The sequence below is a fragment of the Nelumbo nucifera genome, chromosome 4, assembly GCF_055504915.1.
Source record: "Nelumbo nucifera cultivar China Antique chromosome 4, China Antique-T2T, whole genome shotgun sequence".
Lineage (NCBI taxonomy): Eukaryota > Viridiplantae > Streptophyta > Magnoliopsida > Proteales > Nelumbonaceae > Nelumbo > Nelumbo nucifera.
Window position 1 is genome coordinate 50,607,471 of NC_142652.1, and position 15,740 is coordinate 50,623,210.

Here is a 15,740-nt window from a genome sequence, read left to right on the forward strand (position 1 = left end):
TCGCGGGGCCCACAATGCACGACGAATGCCAAAAGCCCGGTTTTTGCACGGTTCCCATTCAGTAATGACAATCGTGCCGCAAATGGTCCGAGTATCCGGCGCGTTGTTTGCGTTTGTCTCGCCGAAACGACAAATGGAATTTGCAAATACGATATCGAAATAAAATATTAATAAAATTGGGGTGCAACACGAGGACTACCCAGGAGGTCACCCATCCTAGTACTACTCTCGCCCAAGCACGCTTAACTTCGGAGTTCTGATGGGATCCGGTGCATTAGTGCTGGTATGATCGCACCCGTTTAATTCATGCTCGCTTAGATCTTTATGCACTAACTTGCTCCCCTCCATTAATTGTTTTAGATTTGAAAAAACTGTGTATGCAGCCTTCCTCCCTTGGTAACCGTGCACAAGCTCTTACGTGAGCGGATTGTTTGTTTTTCAGATCTGCCGCACCACCGGATAAATGCAATACTATCGCGGGGCCCACAATGCACGACGAATGCCGAAATCCCGGTTCCTGCATCGTTGCCAAATAGTAATGACGATCGTGCCGCAAATGGTCCGAGTATCCGACGCATTGTTTCCAGTTGTCTCCCAGAAACAACAAATGGAATTTGCAAATACAAATCAAAATAAAATATTAATAAAATTGGGGTGCAACACGAGGACTTCCCAGGAGGTCACCCATCCTAGTACTACTCTCGCCCAAGCACGCTTAACTTCGGAGTACTGATGGGATCCGGTGCATTAGTGCTGGTATGATCGCACCCGTTTAATTCATGCTCGCTTAGATCTTTATGCATTAACTTGCTCCCCTCCATTAATTGTTTTAGATTTGAAAAAACTGTGTATGCAGCCTTCCTCCCTTGCTAACCGTGCACAACTTCTTACGTGAGCGGATTGTTTGCTTTTCAGATCTGCCGCACCACCGGATAAATGCAATACTATCACGGGGCCCACAATGCACGACGAATACCGAAAGCCCGGTTCCTGCATTGTTGCCATATAGTAATGACGATCGTGCCGCAAATGGTCCGAGTATCCGACGCGTTGTTTCCAGTTGTATCGCCGAAACAACAAATGGAATTTGCAAATACAAATCAAAATAAAATATTAATAAAATTGGGGTGCAACACAAGGACTTCCCAGGAGGTCACCCATCCTAGTACTACTTTCGCCCAAGCACGCTTAACTTCAGAGTTCTGATGGGATCCGGTGCATTAGTGCTGGTATGATCGCACCCATTTAATTCATGCTCGCTTAGATCTTTATGCACTATCTTGCTCCCCTCCATTAATTGTTTTAGACTTGAAAAAACTGTGTATGCAGCCTTCCTCCCTTGGTAACCGTGCACAAGCTCCTACGTGAGCAGAGTGTTTGCTTTTCAGAACTGCCGCACCCCCGGGTAGATGCAATACTATCGCGGGGCCCACAATGCACGACGAATGCCAAAAGCCCGGTTTTGCACGGTTCCCATTCAGTAATGACAATCGTGCCGCAAATGGTCCGAGTATCCGACGCGTTGTTTGCGTTTGTCTCGCCGAAACGACAAATGGAATTTGCAAATACGATATCGAAATAAAATATTAATAAAATTGGGGTGCAACACGAGGACTTCCCAGGAGGTCACCCATCCTAGTACTACTCTCGCCCAAGCACACTTAACTTCGGAGTTCAGATGGGATCCGGTGCATTAGTGCTGGTATGATCGCACCCGTTTAATACATGCTCGCTTAGATCTTTATGCACTATCTTGCTCCCCTCGATTAATTGTTTTAGACAAGAAAAAACTGTGTATGCAGCTTTCCTCCCTTGGTAACCGTGCACAAGCTCCTACGTGAGCAGAGTGTTTGCTTTTCAGATCTGCCGCACCTCCGGATAGATGCAATACTATCGCGGGGCCCACAATGCATGACGAATGCCGAAAGTCCGGTTCTTGCATCATTGTCATTCAGTAATGACGATCGTGCCGCAAATGGTCCGAGTATCCGACGCGTTGTTTCCAGTTGTATCGCCGAAAGAACAAATGGAATTTGCAAATACAAATCAAAATAAAATATTAATAAAATTGGGGTGCAACACGAGGACTTCCCAGGAGGTCACCGATTCTAGTACTACTCTCGCCCAAGCACACTTAACTTCGGAGTTCTGATGGGATCCGGTGCATTAGTGCTGGTATGATCGCACCCATTTAATTCATGCTCGTTTAGATCATTATGCACTATCTTGCTCCCCTCCATTAATTGTTTTAGATTTAAAAAAACTGTGTATGCAACCTTCCTCCCTTGGTAACCGTGCACAAGCTCCTACGTGAGCGGATTGTTTGCTTTTCAGATCTGCCGCACCACCGGATAAATTCAATACTATCGCGGGGCCCACAATGCACGACGAATGCCGACAGCCCGGTTCCTGCATTGTTGCCATTCAGTAATGACGATCGTGCCGCAAATGGTCCGAGTATCCGACGCATTGTTTCCAGTTGTCTCCCAGAAACAACAAATGGAATTTGTAAATACAAATCAAAATAAAATATTAATAAAATCGGGGTGCAACACGAGGACTTCCCAGGAGATCACCCATCCTAGTACTACTCTCGCCCAAGCACTCTTAACTTCGGAGTTCTGATGGGATCCAGTGCATTAGTGCTGCTATGATCGCATCCGTTTAATTCATGCTCGCTTAGATCTTTATGCACTGTCTTGCTCCCCTCCATTAATTGTTTTAGACATGAAAAAACTGTGTATGCAGCTTTCCTCCCATGGTAACCGTTCACAAGCTCCTACGTGAGCAGAGTGTTTGCTTTTCAGATCTGCCGCACCCCTGGATAGATGCAATACTATCGCGGGGCCCACAATGCACGACGAATGCCAAAAGCCCGGTTTTTGCACGGTTCCCATTCAGTAATGACGATTGTGCCGCAAATGGTCCGAGTATCCGGCGCGTTGTTTGCGTTTGTCTCGCCGAAACGACAAATGGAATTTGCAAATACGATATCGAAATAAAATATTAATAAAATTGGGGTGCAACACAAGGACTTCCCAGGTTGTCACCCATCCTAGTACTACTCTCGCCCAAGCACACTTAACTTCGGAGTTCTGATGGGATGCGGTGCATTAGTGCTGGTATGATCGCACCCGTTTAACTCATGCTCGCTTATATCTTTATGAACTATCTTGCTCCCCTCCATTATATGTTTTAGATTTGAAAAAAATGTGTATGCAGCCTTCCTCCCTTGGTAACCGTGCACAAGCTCCTACGTGAGCGGATTGTTTGCTTTTCAGATTTGCCGCACCACCGGAAAAATGCAATACTATCGCGGGGCCCACAATGCACGACGAATGCCGACAGCCCGGTTCCTGCATCGTTGCCATTCAGAAATGACGAACGTGCCGCAAATGGTCCGAGTATCCGACGCATTGTTTCCAGTTGTCTCCCAGAAACAACAAATGGAATTTGCAAATACAAATCAAAATAAAAGATTAATAAAATTGGGGTGCAACACGAGGACTTCCCAAGAGGTCACCCATCCCAGTACTACTCTCGCCCAAGCACGCTTAACTTCGGAGTTCTGATGGGATCCGGTGCATTAGTGCTGGTATGATCGCACCCATTTAATTCATGCTCGCTTATATCTTTATGCACTATCTTGCTCCCCTCCATTAATTGTTTTAGATTTGAAAAAACTGTGTATGCAGCCTTCCTCCCTTGGTAACCGTGCACAAGCTCTTACGTGAGCGGATTGTTTGTTTTTCAGATCTGCCGCACCACCGGATAAATGCAATACTATCGCGGGGCCCACAATGCACGACGAATGCCGAAATCCCGGTTCCTGCATCGTTGCCAAATAGTAATGACGATCGTGCCGCAAATGGTCCGAGTATCCGACGCATTGTTTCCAGTTGTCTCCCAGAAACAACAAATGGAATTTGCAAATACAAATCAAAATAAAATATTAATAAAATTGGGGTGCAACACGAGGACTTCCCAGGAGGTCACCCATCCTAGTACTACTCTCGCCCAAGCACGCTTAACTTCGGAGTACTGATGGGATCCGGTGCATTAGTGCTGGTATGATCGCACCCGTTTAATTCATGCTCGCTTAGATCTTTATGCATTAACTTGCTCCCCTCCATTAATTGTTTTAGATTTGAAAAAACTGTGTATGCAGCCTTCCTCCCTTGCTAACCGTGCACAACTTCTTACGTGAGCGGATTGTTTGCTTTTCAGATCTGCCGCACCACCGGATAAATGCAATACTATCACGGGGCCCACAATGCACGACGAATACCGAAAGCCCGGTTCCTGCATTGTTGCCATATAGTAATGACGATCGTGCCGCAAATGGTCCGAGTATCCGACGCGTTGTTTCCAGTTGTATCGCCGAAACAACAAATGGAATTTGCAAATACAAATCAAAATAAAATATTAATAAAATTGGGGTGCAACACAAGGACTTCCCAGGAGGTCACCCATCCTAGTACTACTTTCGCCCAAGCACGCTTAACTTCAGAGTTCTGATGGGATCCGGTGCATTAGTGCTGGTATGATCGCACCCATTTAATTCATGCTCGCTTAGATCTTTATGCACTATCTTGCTCCCCTCCATTAATTGTTTTAGACTTGAAAAAACTGTGTATGCAGCCTTCCTCCCTTGGTAACCGTGCACAAGCTCCTACGTGAGCAGAGTGTTTGCTTTTCAGAACTGCCGCACCCCCGGGTAGATGCAATACTATCGCGGGGCCCACAATGCACGACGAATGCCAAAAGCCCGGTTTTGCACGGTTCCCATTCAGTAATGACAATCGTGCCGCAAATGGTCCGAGTATCCGACGCGTTGTTTGCGTTTGTCTCGCCGAAACGACAAATGGAATTTGCAAATACGATATCGAAATAAAATATTAATAAAATTGGGGTGCAACACGAGGACTTCCCAGGAGGTCACCCATCCTAGTACTACTCTCGCCCAAGCACACTTAACTTCGGAGTTCAGATGGGATCCGGTGCATTAGTGCTGGTATGATCGCACCCGTTTAATACATGCTCGCTTAGATCTTTATGCACTATCTTGCTCCCCTCGATTAATTGTTTTAGACAAGAAAAAACTGTGTATGCAGCTTTCCTCCCTTGGTAACCGTGCACAAGCTCCTACGTGAGCAGAGTGTTTGCTTTTCAGATCTGCCGCACCTCCGGATAGATGCAATACTATCGCGGGGCCCACAATGCATGACGAATGCCGAAAGTCCGGTTCTTGCATCATTGTCATTCAGTAATGACGATCGTGCCGCAAATGGTCCGAGTATCCGACGCGTTGTTTCCAGTTGTATCGCCGAAAGAACAAATGGAATTTGCAAATACAAATCAAAATAAAATATTAATAAAATTGGGGTGCAACACGAGGACTTCCCAGGAGGTCACCGATTCTAGTACTACTCTCGCCCAAGCACACTTAACTTCGGAGTTCTGATGGGATCCGGTGCATTAGTGCTGGTATGATCGCACCCATTTAATTCATGCTCGTTTAGATCATTATGCACTATCTTGCTCCCCTCCATTAATTGTTTTAGATTTAAAAAAACTGTGTATGCAACCTTCCTCCCTTGGTAACCGTGCACAAGCTCCTACGTGAGCGGATTGTTTGCTTTTCAGATCTGCCGCACCACCGGATAAATTCAATACTATCGCGGGGCCCACAATGCACGACGAATGCCGACAGCCCGGTTCCTGCATTGTTGCCATTCAGTAATGACGATCGTGCCGCAAATGGTCCGAGTATCCGACGCATTGTTTCCAGTTGTCTCCCAGAAACAACAAATGGAATTTGTAAATACAAATCAAAATAAAATATTAATAAAATCGGGGTGCAACACGAGGACTTCCCAGGAGATCACCCATCCTAGTACTACTCTCGCCCAAGCACTCTTAACTTCGGAGTTCTGATGGGATCCAGTGCATTAGTGCTGCTATGATCGCATCCGTTTAATTCATGCTCGCTTAGATCTTTATGCACTGTCTTGCTCCCCTCCATTAATTGTTTTAGACATGAAAAAACTGTGTATGCAGCTTTCCTCCCATGGTAACCGTTCACAAGCTCCTACGTGAGCAGAGTGTTTGCTTTTCAGATCTGCCGCACCCCTGGATAGATGCAATACTATCGCGGGGCCCACAATGCACGACGAATGCCAAAAGCCCGGTTTTTGCACGGTTCCCATTCAGTAATGACGATTGTGCCGCAAATGGTCCGAGTATCCGGCGCGTTGTTTGCGTTTGTCTCGCCGAAACGACAAATGGAATTTGCAAATACGATATCGAAATAAAATATTAATAAAATTGGGGTGCAACACAAGGACTTCCCAGGTTGTCACCCATCCTAGTACTACTCTCGCCCAAGCACACTTAACTTCGGAGTTCTGATGGGATGCGGTGCATTAGTGCTGGTATGATCGCACCCGTTTAACTCATGCTCGCTTATATCTTTATGAACTATCTTGCTCCCCTCCATTATATGTTTTAGATTTGAAAAAAATGTGTATGCAGCCTTCCTCCCTTGGTAACCGTGCACAAGCTCCTACGTGAGCGGATTGTTTGCTTTTCAGATTTGCCGCACCACCGGAAAAATGCAATACTATCGCGGGGCCCACAATGCACGACGAATGCCGACAGCCCGGTTCCTGCATCGTTGCCATTCAGAAATGACGAACGTGCCGCAAATGGTCCGAGTATCCGACGCATTGTTTCCAGTTGTCTCCCAGAAACAACAAATGGAATTTGCAAATACAAATCAAAATAAAAGATTAATAAAATTGGGGTGCAACACGAGGACTTCCCAAGAGGTCACCCATCCCAGTACTACTCTCGCCCAAGCACGCTTAACTTCGGAGTTCTGATGGGATCCGGTGCATTAGTGCTGGTATGATCGCACCCATTTAATTCATGCTCGCTTATATCTTTATGCACTATCTTGCTCCCCTCCATTAATTGTTTTAGATTTGAAAAAACTGTGTATGCAGCCTTCCTCCCTTGGTAACCGTGCACAAGCTCTTACGTGAGCGGATTGTTTGTTTTTCAGATCTGCCGCACCACCGGATAAATGCAATACTATCGCGGGGCCCACAATGCACGACGAATGCCGAAATCCCGGTTCCTGCATCGTTGCCAAATAGTAATGACGATCGTGCCGCAAATGGTCCGAGTATCCGACGCATTGTTTCCAGTTGTCTCCCAGAAACAACAAATGGAATTTGCAAATACAAATCAAAATAAAATATTAATAAAATTGGGGTGCAACACGAGGACTTCCCAGGAGGTCACCCATCCTAGTACTACTCTCGCCCAAGCACGCTTAACTTCGGAGTACTGATGGGATCCGGTGCATTAGTGCTGGTATGATCGCACCCGTTTAATTCATGCTCGCTTAGATCTTTATGCATTAACTTGCTCCCCTCCATTAATTGTTTTAGATTTGAAAAAACTGTGTATGCAGCCTTCCTCCCTTGCTAACCGTGCACAACTTCTTACGTGAGCGGATTGTTTGCTTTTCAGATCTGCCGCACCACCGGATAAATGCAATACTATCACGGGGCCCACAATGCACGACGAATACCGAAAGCCCGGTTCCTGCATTGTTGCCATATAGTAATGACGATCGTGCCGCAAATGGTCCGAGTATCCGACGCGTTGTTTCCAGTTGTATCGCCGAAACAACAAATGGAATTTGCAAATACAAATCAAAATAAAATATTAATAAAATTGGGGTGCAACACAAGGACTTCCCAGGAGGTCACCCATCCTAGTACTACTTTCGCCCAAGCACGCTTAACTTCAGAGTTCTGATGGGATCCGGTGCATTAGTGCTGGTATGATCGCACCCATTTAATTCATGCTCGCTTAGATCTTTATGCACTATCTTGCTCCCCTCCATTAATTGTTTTAGACTTGAAAAAACTGTGTATGCAGCCTTCCTCCCTTGGTAACCGTGCACAAGCTCCTACGTGAGCAGAGTGTTTGCTTTTCAGAACTGCCGCACCCCCGGGTAGATGCAATACTATCGCGGGGCCCACAATGCACGACGAATGCCAAAAGCCCGGTTTTGCACGGTTCCCATTCAGTAATGACAATCGTGCCGCAAATGGTCCGAGTATCCGACGCGTTGTTTGCGTTTGTCTCGCCGAAACGACAAATGGAATTTGCAAATACGATATCGAAATAAAATATTAATAAAATTGGGGTGCAACACGAGGACTTCCCAGGAGGTCACCCATCCTAGTACTACTCTCGCCCAAGCACACTTAACTTCGGAGTTCAGATGGGATCCGGTGCATTAGTGCTGGTATGATCGCACCCGTTTAATACATGCTCGCTTAGATCTTTATGCACTATCTTGCTCCCCTCGATTAATTGTTTTAGACAAGAAAAAACTGTGTATGCAGCTTTCCTCCCTTGGTAACCGTGCACAAGCTCCTACGTGAGCAGAGTGTTTGCTTTTCAGATCTGCCGCACCTCCGGATAGATGCAATACTATCGCGGGGCCCACAATGCATGACGAATGCCGAAAGTCCGGTTCTTGCATCATTGTCATTCAGTAATGACGATCGTGCCGCAAATGGTCCGAGTATCCGACGCGTTGTTTCCAGTTGTATCGCCGAAAGAACAAATGGAATTTGCAAATACAAATCAAAATAAAATATTAATAAAATTGGGGTGCAACACGAGGACTTCCCAGGAGGTCACCGATTCTAGTACTACTCTCGCCCAAGCACACTTAACTTCGGAGTTCTGATGGGATCCGGTGCATTAGTGCTGGTATGATCGCACCCATTTAATTCATGCTCGTTTAGATCATTATGCACTATCTTGCTCCCCTCCATTAATTGTTTTAGATTTAAAAAAACTGTGTATGCAACCTTCCTCCCTTGGTAACCGTGCACAAGCTCCTACGTGAGCGGATTGTTTGCTTTTCAGATCTGCCGCACCACCGGATAAATTCAATACTATCGCGGGGCCCACAATGCACGACGAATGCCGACAGCCCGGTTCCTGCATTGTTGCCATTCAGTAATGACGATCGTGCCGCAAATGGTCCGAGTATCCGACGCATTGTTTCCAGTTGTCTCCCAGAAACAACAAATGGAATTTGTAAATACAAATCAAAATAAAATATTAATAAAATCGGGGTGCAACACGAGGACTTCCCAGGAGATCACCCATCCTAGTACTACTCTCGCCCAAGCACTCTTAACTTCGGAGTTCTGATGGGATCCAGTGCATTAGTGCTGCTATGATCGCATCCGTTTAATTCATGCTCGCTTAGATCTTTATGCACTGTCTTGCTCCCCTCCATTAATTGTTTTAGACATGAAAAAACTGTGTATGCAGCTTTCCTCCCATGGTAACCGTTCACAAGCTCCTACGTGAGCAGAGTGTTTGCTTTTCAGATCTGCCGCACCCCTGGATAGATGCAATACTATCGCGGGGCCCACAATGCACGACGAATGCCAAAAGCCCGGTTTTTGCACGGTTCCCATTCAGTAATGACGATTGTGCCGCAAATGGTCCGAGTATCCGGCGCGTTGTTTGCGTTTGTCTCGCCGAAACGACAAATGGAATTTGCAAATACGATATCGAAATAAAATATTAATAAAATTGGGGTGCAACACAAGGACTTCCCAGGTTGTCACCCATCCTAGTACTACTCTCGCCCAAGCACACTTAACTTCGGAGTTCTGATGGGATGCGGTGCATTAGTGCTGGTATGATCGCACCCGTTTAACTCATGCTCGCTTATATCTTTATGAACTATCTTGCTCCCCTCCATTATATGTTTTAGATTTGAAAAAAATGTGTATGCAGCCTTCCTCCCTTGGTAACCGTGCACAAGCTCCTACGTGAGCGGATTGTTTGCTTTTCAGATTTGCCGCACCACCGGAAAAATGCAATACTATCGCGGGGCCCACAATGCACGACGAATGCCGACAGCCCGGTTCCTGCATCGTTGCCATTCAGAAATGACGAACGTGCCGCAAATGGTCCGAGTATCCGACGCATTGTTTCCAGTTGTCTCCCAGAAACAACAAATGGAATTTGCAAATACAAATCAAAATAAAAGATTAATAAAATTGGGGTGCAACACGAGGACTTCCCAAGAGGTCACCCATCCCAGTACTACTCTCGCCCAAGCACGCTTAACTTCGGAGTTCTGATGGGATCCGGTGCATTAGTGCTGGTATGATCGCACCCATTTAATTCATGCTCGCTTATATCTTTATGCACTATCTTGCTCCCCTCCATTAATTGTTTTAGATTTGAAAAAACTGTGTATGCAGCCTTCCTCCCTTGGTAACCGTGCACAAGCTCTTACGTGAGCGGATTGTTTGTTTTTCAGATCTGCCGCACCACCGGATAAATGCAATACTATCGCGGGGCCCACAATGCACGACGAATGCCGAAATCCCGGTTCCTGCATCGTTGCCAAATAGTAATGACGATCGTGCCGCAAATGGTCCGAGTATCCGACGCATTGTTTCCAGTTGTCTCCCAGAAACAACAAATGGAATTTGCAAATACAAATCAAAATAAAATATTAATAAAATTGGGGTGCAACACGAGGACTTCCCAGGAGGTCACCCATCCTAGTACTACTCTCGCCCAAGCACGCTTAACTTCGGAGTACTGATGGGATCCGGTGCATTAGTGCTGGTATGATCGCACCCGTTTAATTCATGCTCGCTTAGATCTTTATGCATTAACTTGCTCCCCTCCATTAATTGTTTTAGATTTGAAAAAACTGTGTATGCAGCCTTCCTCCCTTGCTAACCGTGCACAACTTCTTACGTGAGCGGATTGTTTGCTTTTCAGATCTGCCGCACCACCGGATAAATGCAATACTATCACGGGGCCCACAATGCACGACGAATACCGAAAGCCCGGTTCCTGCATTGTTGCCATATAGTAATGACGATCGTGCCGCAAATGGTCCGAGTATCCGACGCGTTGTTTCCAGTTGTATCGCCGAAACAACAAATGGAATTTGCAAATACAAATCAAAATAAAATATTAATAAAATTGGGGTGCAACACAAGGACTTCCCAGGAGGTCACCCATCCTAGTACTACTTTCGCCCAAGCACGCTTAACTTCAGAGTTCTGATGGGATCCGGTGCATTAGTGCTGGTATGATCGCACCCATTTAATTCATGCTCGCTTAGATCTTTATGCACTATCTTGCTCCCCTCCATTAATTGTTTTAGACTTGAAAAAACTGTGTATGCAGCCTTCCTCCCTTGGTAACCGTGCACAAGCTCCTACGTGAGCAGAGTGTTTGCTTTTCAGAACTGCCGCACCCCCGGGTAGATGCAATACTATCGCGGGGCCCACAATGCACGACGAATGCCAAAAGCCCGGTTTTGCACGGTTCCCATTCAGTAATGACAATCGTGCCGCAAATGGTCCGAGTATCCGACGCGTTGTTTGCGTTTGTCTCGCCGAAACGACAAATGGAATTTGCAAATACGATATCGAAATAAAATATTAATAAAATTGGGGTGCAACACGAGGACTTCCCAGGAGGTCACCCATCCTAGTACTACTCTCGCCCAAGCACACTTAACTTCGGAGTTCAGATGGGATCCGGTGCATTAGTGCTGGTATGATCGCACCCGTTTAATACATGCTCGCTTAGATCTTTATGCACTATCTTGCTCCCCTCGATTAATTGTTTTAGACAAGAAAAAACTGTGTATGCAGCTTTCCTCCCTTGGTAACCGTGCACAAGCTCCTACGTGAGCAGAGTGTTTGCTTTTCAGATCTGCCGCACCTCCGGATAGATGCAATACTATCGCGGGGCCCACAATGCATGACGAATGCCGAAAGTCCGGTTCTTGCATCATTGTCATTCAGTAATGACGATCGTGCCGCAAATGGTCCGAGTATCCGACGCGTTGTTTCCAGTTGTATCGCCGAAAGAACAAATGGAATTTGCAAATACAAATCAAAATAAAATATTAATAAAATTGGGGTGCAACACGAGGACTTCCCAGGAGGTCACCGATTCTAGTACTACTCTCGCCCAAGCACACTTAACTTCGGAGTTCTGATGGGATCCGGTGCATTAGTGCTGGTATGATCGCACCCATTTAATTCATGCTCGTTTAGATCATTATGCACTATCTTGCTCCCCTCCATTAATTGTTTTAGATTTAAAAAAACTGTGTATGCAACCTTCCTCCCTTGGTAACCGTGCACAAGCTCCTACGTGAGCGGATTGTTTGCTTTTCAGATCTGCCGCACCACCGGATAAATTCAATACTATCGCGGGGCCCACAATGCACGACGAATGCCGACAGCCCGGTTCCTGCATTGTTGCCATTCAGTAATGACGATCGTGCCGCAAATGGTCCGAGTATCCGACGCATTGTTTCCAGTTGTCTCCCAGAAACAACAAATGGAATTTGTAAATACAAATCAAAATAAAATATTAATAAAATCGGGGTGCAACACGAGGACTTCCCAGGAGATCACCCATCCTAGTACTACTCTCGCCCAAGCACTCTTAACTTCGGAGTTCTGATGGGATCCAGTGCATTAGTGCTGCTATGATCGCATCCGTTTAATTCATGCTCGCTTAGATCTTTATGCACTGTCTTGCTCCCCTCCATTAATTGTTTTAGACATGAAAAAACTGTGTATGCAGCTTTCCTCCCATGGTAACCGTTCACAAGCTCCTACGTGAGCAGAGTGTTTGCTTTTCAGATCTGCCGCACCCCTGGATAGATGCAATACTATCGCGGGGCCCACAATGCACGACGAATGCCAAAAGCCCGGTTTTTGCACGGTTCCCATTCAGTAATGACGATTGTGCCGCAAATGGTCCGAGTATCCGGCGCGTTGTTTGCGTTTGTCTCGCCGAAACGACAAATGGAATTTGCAAATACGATATCGAAATAAAATATTAATAAAATTGGGGTGCAACACAAGGACTTCCCAGGTTGTCACCCATCCTAGTACTACTCTCGCCCAAGCACACTTAACTTCGGAGTTCTGATGGGATGCGGTGCATTAGTGCTGGTATGATCGCACCCGTTTAACTCATGCTCGCTTATATCTTTATGAACTATCTTGCTCCCCTCCATTATATGTTTTAGATTTGAAAAAAATGTGTATGCAGCCTTCCTCCCTTGGTAACCGTGCACAAGCTCCTACGTGAGCGGATTGTTTGCTTTTCAGATTTGCCGCACCACCGGAAAAATGCAATACTATCGCGGGGCCCACAATGCACGACGAATGCCGACAGCCCGGTTCCTGCATCGTTGCCATTCAGAAATGACGAACGTGCCGCAAATGGTCCGAGTATCCGACGCATTGTTTCCAGTTGTCTCCCAGAAACAACAAATGGAATTTGCAAATACAAATCAAAATAAAAGATTAATAAAATTGGGGTGCAACACGAGGACTTCCCAAGAGGTCACCCATCCCAGTACTACTCTCGCCCAAGCACGCTTAACTTCGGAGTTCTGATGGGATCCGGTGCATTAGTGCTGGTATGATCGCACCCATTTAATTCATGCTCGCTTATATCTTTATGCACTATCTTGCTCCCCTCCATTAATTGTTTTAGACTTGAAAAAATTGTGTATGCAGCCTTCCTCCCTTGGTAACCGTGCACAAGCTCCTACGTGAGCAGGGTGTTTGCTTTTCAGATCTGCCGCACCCCCGGATAGATGCAATACTATCGCGGGGCCCACAATGCACGACGAATGCCGAAAGCCCGGTTCTTGCACGGTTCCCATTCAGTAATGACGATCGTGCCGCAAATGGTCCGAGTATCCGGCGTGTTGTTTGCGTTTGTCTCGCCGAAAGAACAAATGGAATTTGCAAATACGTTATCAAAATAAAATATTAATAAAATTGGGGTGCAACAAGAGGACTTCCCAGGAGGTCACCCATCCTAGTACTACTCTCGCCCAAGCACACTTAACTTCGGAGTTCTGATGGGATCCGGTGCATTAGTGCTGGTATGATCGCACCCGTTTAATTCATGCTCGCTTAGATCTTTATGCACTATCTTGCTCCCCTGCATTAATTGTTTTAGATTTTAAAAAAATGTGTATGCAGCCTTCCTCCCTTGGTAACCGTGCACAAGCTCCTACGTGAGCGGAGTGTTTGCTTTTCATATCTGCCGCACCTCCGGATAGATGCAATACTATCGCGGGGCCCACAATGCATGACGAATGCCGAAAGTCCGGTTCTTGCATCGTTGCCATTCAGTAATGACGATCGTGCCGCAAATGGTCCGAGTATCCGACGCGTTGTTTCCAGTTGTATCGCCGAAAGAACAAATGGAATTTGCAAATACAAATCAAAATAAAATATTAATAAAATTGGGGTGCAACACGAGGACTTCCCAGGAGGTCACCCATTCTAGTACTACTCTCGCCCAAGCACACTTAACTTCGGAGTTCTGATGGGATCCGGTGCATTAGTGCTGGTATGATCGCACCCGTTTAATTCATGCTCGCTTAGATCTTTATGCACTATTTTGCTCCCCTCCATTAATTGTTTAAGATTTAAAAAAACTGTGTATGCAACCTTCCTCCCTTGGTAACCGTGCACAAGCTCCAACGTGAGCGGATTGTTTGCTTTTCAGATCTGCCGCACCACCGAATAAATGCAATACTATCGCGGGGCCCACAATGCACGACGAATGCCGAAAGCCCGGTTCCTGCATCGTTCCCATTCAGTAATGACGATCGTGCCGCAAATGGTCCGAGTATCCGACGCGTTGTTTCCAGTTGTATCGCCGAAACAACAAATGGAATTTACAAATACAAATCAAAATAAAATATTAATAAAATTGGGGTGCAACACGAGGACTTCCCAGGAGGTCACCCATTCTAGTACTACTCTCGCCCAAGCACACTTAACTTCGGAGTTCTGATGGGATCCGGTGCATTAGTGCTGGTATGATCGCACCCGTTTAATTCATGCTCGCTTAGATCTTTATGCACTATCTTGCTCCCCTCCATTAATTGTTTTAGATTTAAAAAAACTGTGTATGCAGCCTTCCTCCCTTGGTAACCGTGCACAAGCTCCTACGTGAGCGGATTGTTTGCTTTTCAGATCTACCGCACCACCGGATAAATGCAATACTATCGCGGGGCCCACAATGCACGACGAATGCCGAAAGCCGGTACCTGTATCATTGCCACTCAGTAATGACGATCGTGCCGCAAATGGTCCGAGTATCCGACGCATTGTTTCCAGTTGTCTCCCAGAAATAACAAATGGAATTTGCAAATACAAATCAAAATAAAATATTAATAAAATTGGGGTGCAACACGAGGACTTCCCAGGAGGTCACCCATCCTAGTACTACTTTCGCCCAAGCACACTTAACTTCAGAGTTCTGATGGGATCCGGTGCATTAGTGCTGGTATGATCGCACCCGTTTAATTCATGCTCGCTTAGATCTTTATGCACTATCTTGCTCCCCTCCATTAATTGTTTTAGACTTGAAAAAACTGTGTATGCAGCCTTCCTCCCTTGGTAACCGTGCACAAGCTCCTACGTGAGCAGAGTGTTTGTTTTTCAGAACTACCGCACCCCCGGATAGATGCAATACTATCGCGGGGCCCACAATGCACGACGAATGCCAAAAGCCCGGTTTTTGCACGGTTCCCATTCAGTAATGACAATCGTGCCGCAAATGGTCCGAGTATCCGGCGCGTTGTTTGCGTTTGTCTCGCCGAA

General features: G+C 46.1%; 29 non-coding genes and 4 pseudogenes across 29 annotated transcripts; all 33 read right to left on the bottom strand.

Annotated features, from left to right (window-relative positions):
* Positions 1–178: 178 nt before the first annotated feature.
* Positions 179–297, bottom strand: LOC148793337 (5S ribosomal RNA). Its single transcript, XR_016072261.1, has one exon. It is a non-coding gene; the product is annotated as a 5S ribosomal RNA (ribosomal RNA).
* A 354-nt stretch (positions 298–651) lies between these two features.
* Positions 652–770, bottom strand: LOC148793338 (5S ribosomal RNA). Its single transcript, XR_016072010.1, has one exon. It is a non-coding gene; the product is annotated as a 5S ribosomal RNA (ribosomal RNA).
* Positions 771–1,124: 354 nt separating this feature from the next.
* Positions 1,125–1,243, bottom strand: LOC148793339 (5S ribosomal RNA). The gene has a single exon (XR_016075363.1). It is a non-coding gene; the product is annotated as a 5S ribosomal RNA (ribosomal RNA).
* Positions 1,244–1,597: 354 nt separating this feature from the next.
* On the bottom strand, positions 1,598–1,716 carry LOC148793340 (5S ribosomal RNA). The gene has a single exon (XR_016070675.1). It is a non-coding gene; the product is annotated as a 5S ribosomal RNA (ribosomal RNA).
* Positions 1,717–2,070: 354 nt separating this feature from the next.
* LOC148793341 (5S ribosomal RNA) lies at positions 2,071–2,189 on the bottom strand. Its single transcript, XR_016075733.1, has one exon. It is a non-coding gene; the product is annotated as a 5S ribosomal RNA (ribosomal RNA).
* A 354-nt stretch (positions 2,190–2,543) lies between these two features.
* LOC148793342 (5S ribosomal RNA) lies at positions 2,544–2,662 on the bottom strand. The gene has a single exon (XR_016070341.1). It is a non-coding gene; the product is annotated as a 5S ribosomal RNA (ribosomal RNA).
* A 355-nt stretch (positions 2,663–3,017) lies between these two features.
* LOC148793343 (5S ribosomal RNA) lies at positions 3,018–3,136 on the bottom strand (annotated as a pseudogene).
* A 354-nt stretch (positions 3,137–3,490) lies between these two features.
* LOC148793344 (5S ribosomal RNA) lies at positions 3,491–3,609 on the bottom strand. Its single transcript, XR_016069015.1, has one exon. It is a non-coding gene; the product is annotated as a 5S ribosomal RNA (ribosomal RNA).
* A 354-nt stretch (positions 3,610–3,963) lies between these two features.
* On the bottom strand, positions 3,964–4,082 carry LOC148793345 (5S ribosomal RNA). Its single transcript, XR_016072011.1, has one exon. It is a non-coding gene; the product is annotated as a 5S ribosomal RNA (ribosomal RNA).
* A 354-nt stretch (positions 4,083–4,436) lies between these two features.
* Positions 4,437–4,555, bottom strand: LOC148793346 (5S ribosomal RNA). Its single transcript, XR_016075364.1, has one exon. It is a non-coding gene; the product is annotated as a 5S ribosomal RNA (ribosomal RNA).
* A 354-nt stretch (positions 4,556–4,909) lies between these two features.
* On the bottom strand, positions 4,910–5,028 carry LOC148793347 (5S ribosomal RNA). The gene has a single exon (XR_016070688.1). It is a non-coding gene; the product is annotated as a 5S ribosomal RNA (ribosomal RNA).
* A 354-nt stretch (positions 5,029–5,382) lies between these two features.
* LOC148793348 (5S ribosomal RNA) lies at positions 5,383–5,501 on the bottom strand. The gene has a single exon (XR_016075734.1). It is a non-coding gene; the product is annotated as a 5S ribosomal RNA (ribosomal RNA).
* Positions 5,502–5,855: 354 nt separating this feature from the next.
* On the bottom strand, positions 5,856–5,974 carry LOC148793349 (5S ribosomal RNA). The gene has a single exon (XR_016070342.1). It is a non-coding gene; the product is annotated as a 5S ribosomal RNA (ribosomal RNA).
* A 355-nt stretch (positions 5,975–6,329) lies between these two features.
* LOC148793350 (5S ribosomal RNA) lies at positions 6,330–6,448 on the bottom strand (annotated as a pseudogene).
* Positions 6,449–6,802: 354 nt separating this feature from the next.
* Positions 6,803–6,921, bottom strand: LOC148793351 (5S ribosomal RNA). Its single transcript, XR_016069026.1, has one exon. It is a non-coding gene; the product is annotated as a 5S ribosomal RNA (ribosomal RNA).
* Positions 6,922–7,275: 354 nt separating this feature from the next.
* On the bottom strand, positions 7,276–7,394 carry LOC148793352 (5S ribosomal RNA). The gene has a single exon (XR_016072012.1). It is a non-coding gene; the product is annotated as a 5S ribosomal RNA (ribosomal RNA).
* Positions 7,395–7,748: 354 nt separating this feature from the next.
* Positions 7,749–7,867, bottom strand: LOC148793353 (5S ribosomal RNA). The gene has a single exon (XR_016075365.1). It is a non-coding gene; the product is annotated as a 5S ribosomal RNA (ribosomal RNA).
* A 354-nt stretch (positions 7,868–8,221) lies between these two features.
* LOC148793354 (5S ribosomal RNA) lies at positions 8,222–8,340 on the bottom strand. The gene has a single exon (XR_016070699.1). It is a non-coding gene; the product is annotated as a 5S ribosomal RNA (ribosomal RNA).
* A 354-nt stretch (positions 8,341–8,694) lies between these two features.
* Positions 8,695–8,813, bottom strand: LOC148793355 (5S ribosomal RNA). Its single transcript, XR_016075735.1, has one exon. It is a non-coding gene; the product is annotated as a 5S ribosomal RNA (ribosomal RNA).
* Positions 8,814–9,167: 354 nt separating this feature from the next.
* On the bottom strand, positions 9,168–9,286 carry LOC148793356 (5S ribosomal RNA). The gene has a single exon (XR_016070343.1). It is a non-coding gene; the product is annotated as a 5S ribosomal RNA (ribosomal RNA).
* Positions 9,287–9,641: 355 nt separating this feature from the next.
* On the bottom strand, positions 9,642–9,760 carry LOC148793357 (5S ribosomal RNA; annotated as a pseudogene).
* A 354-nt stretch (positions 9,761–10,114) lies between these two features.
* On the bottom strand, positions 10,115–10,233 carry LOC148793358 (5S ribosomal RNA). Its single transcript, XR_016069038.1, has one exon. It is a non-coding gene; the product is annotated as a 5S ribosomal RNA (ribosomal RNA).
* A 354-nt stretch (positions 10,234–10,587) lies between these two features.
* On the bottom strand, positions 10,588–10,706 carry LOC148793359 (5S ribosomal RNA). The gene has a single exon (XR_016072014.1). It is a non-coding gene; the product is annotated as a 5S ribosomal RNA (ribosomal RNA).
* Positions 10,707–11,060: 354 nt separating this feature from the next.
* On the bottom strand, positions 11,061–11,179 carry LOC148793360 (5S ribosomal RNA). Its single transcript, XR_016075366.1, has one exon. It is a non-coding gene; the product is annotated as a 5S ribosomal RNA (ribosomal RNA).
* Positions 11,180–11,533: 354 nt separating this feature from the next.
* Positions 11,534–11,652, bottom strand: LOC148793361 (5S ribosomal RNA). Its single transcript, XR_016070710.1, has one exon. It is a non-coding gene; the product is annotated as a 5S ribosomal RNA (ribosomal RNA).
* Positions 11,653–12,006: 354 nt separating this feature from the next.
* LOC148793362 (5S ribosomal RNA) lies at positions 12,007–12,125 on the bottom strand. The gene has a single exon (XR_016075736.1). It is a non-coding gene; the product is annotated as a 5S ribosomal RNA (ribosomal RNA).
* A 354-nt stretch (positions 12,126–12,479) lies between these two features.
* On the bottom strand, positions 12,480–12,598 carry LOC148793363 (5S ribosomal RNA). Its single transcript, XR_016070344.1, has one exon. It is a non-coding gene; the product is annotated as a 5S ribosomal RNA (ribosomal RNA).
* A 355-nt stretch (positions 12,599–12,953) lies between these two features.
* On the bottom strand, positions 12,954–13,072 carry LOC148793364 (5S ribosomal RNA; annotated as a pseudogene).
* A 354-nt stretch (positions 13,073–13,426) lies between these two features.
* LOC148793365 (5S ribosomal RNA) lies at positions 13,427–13,545 on the bottom strand. Its single transcript, XR_016069049.1, has one exon. It is a non-coding gene; the product is annotated as a 5S ribosomal RNA (ribosomal RNA).
* Positions 13,546–13,900: 355 nt separating this feature from the next.
* Positions 13,901–14,019, bottom strand: LOC148793366 (5S ribosomal RNA). The gene has a single exon (XR_016073632.1). It is a non-coding gene; the product is annotated as a 5S ribosomal RNA (ribosomal RNA).
* A 354-nt stretch (positions 14,020–14,373) lies between these two features.
* LOC148793367 (5S ribosomal RNA) lies at positions 14,374–14,492 on the bottom strand. The gene has a single exon (XR_016071613.1). It is a non-coding gene; the product is annotated as a 5S ribosomal RNA (ribosomal RNA).
* A 354-nt stretch (positions 14,493–14,846) lies between these two features.
* LOC148793368 (5S ribosomal RNA) lies at positions 14,847–14,965 on the bottom strand. Its single transcript, XR_016071614.1, has one exon. It is a non-coding gene; the product is annotated as a 5S ribosomal RNA (ribosomal RNA).
* Positions 14,966–15,318: 353 nt separating this feature from the next.
* On the bottom strand, positions 15,319–15,437 carry LOC148793369 (5S ribosomal RNA). Its single transcript, XR_016075260.1, has one exon. It is a non-coding gene; the product is annotated as a 5S ribosomal RNA (ribosomal RNA).
* Positions 15,438–15,740: the final 303 nt, after the last annotated feature.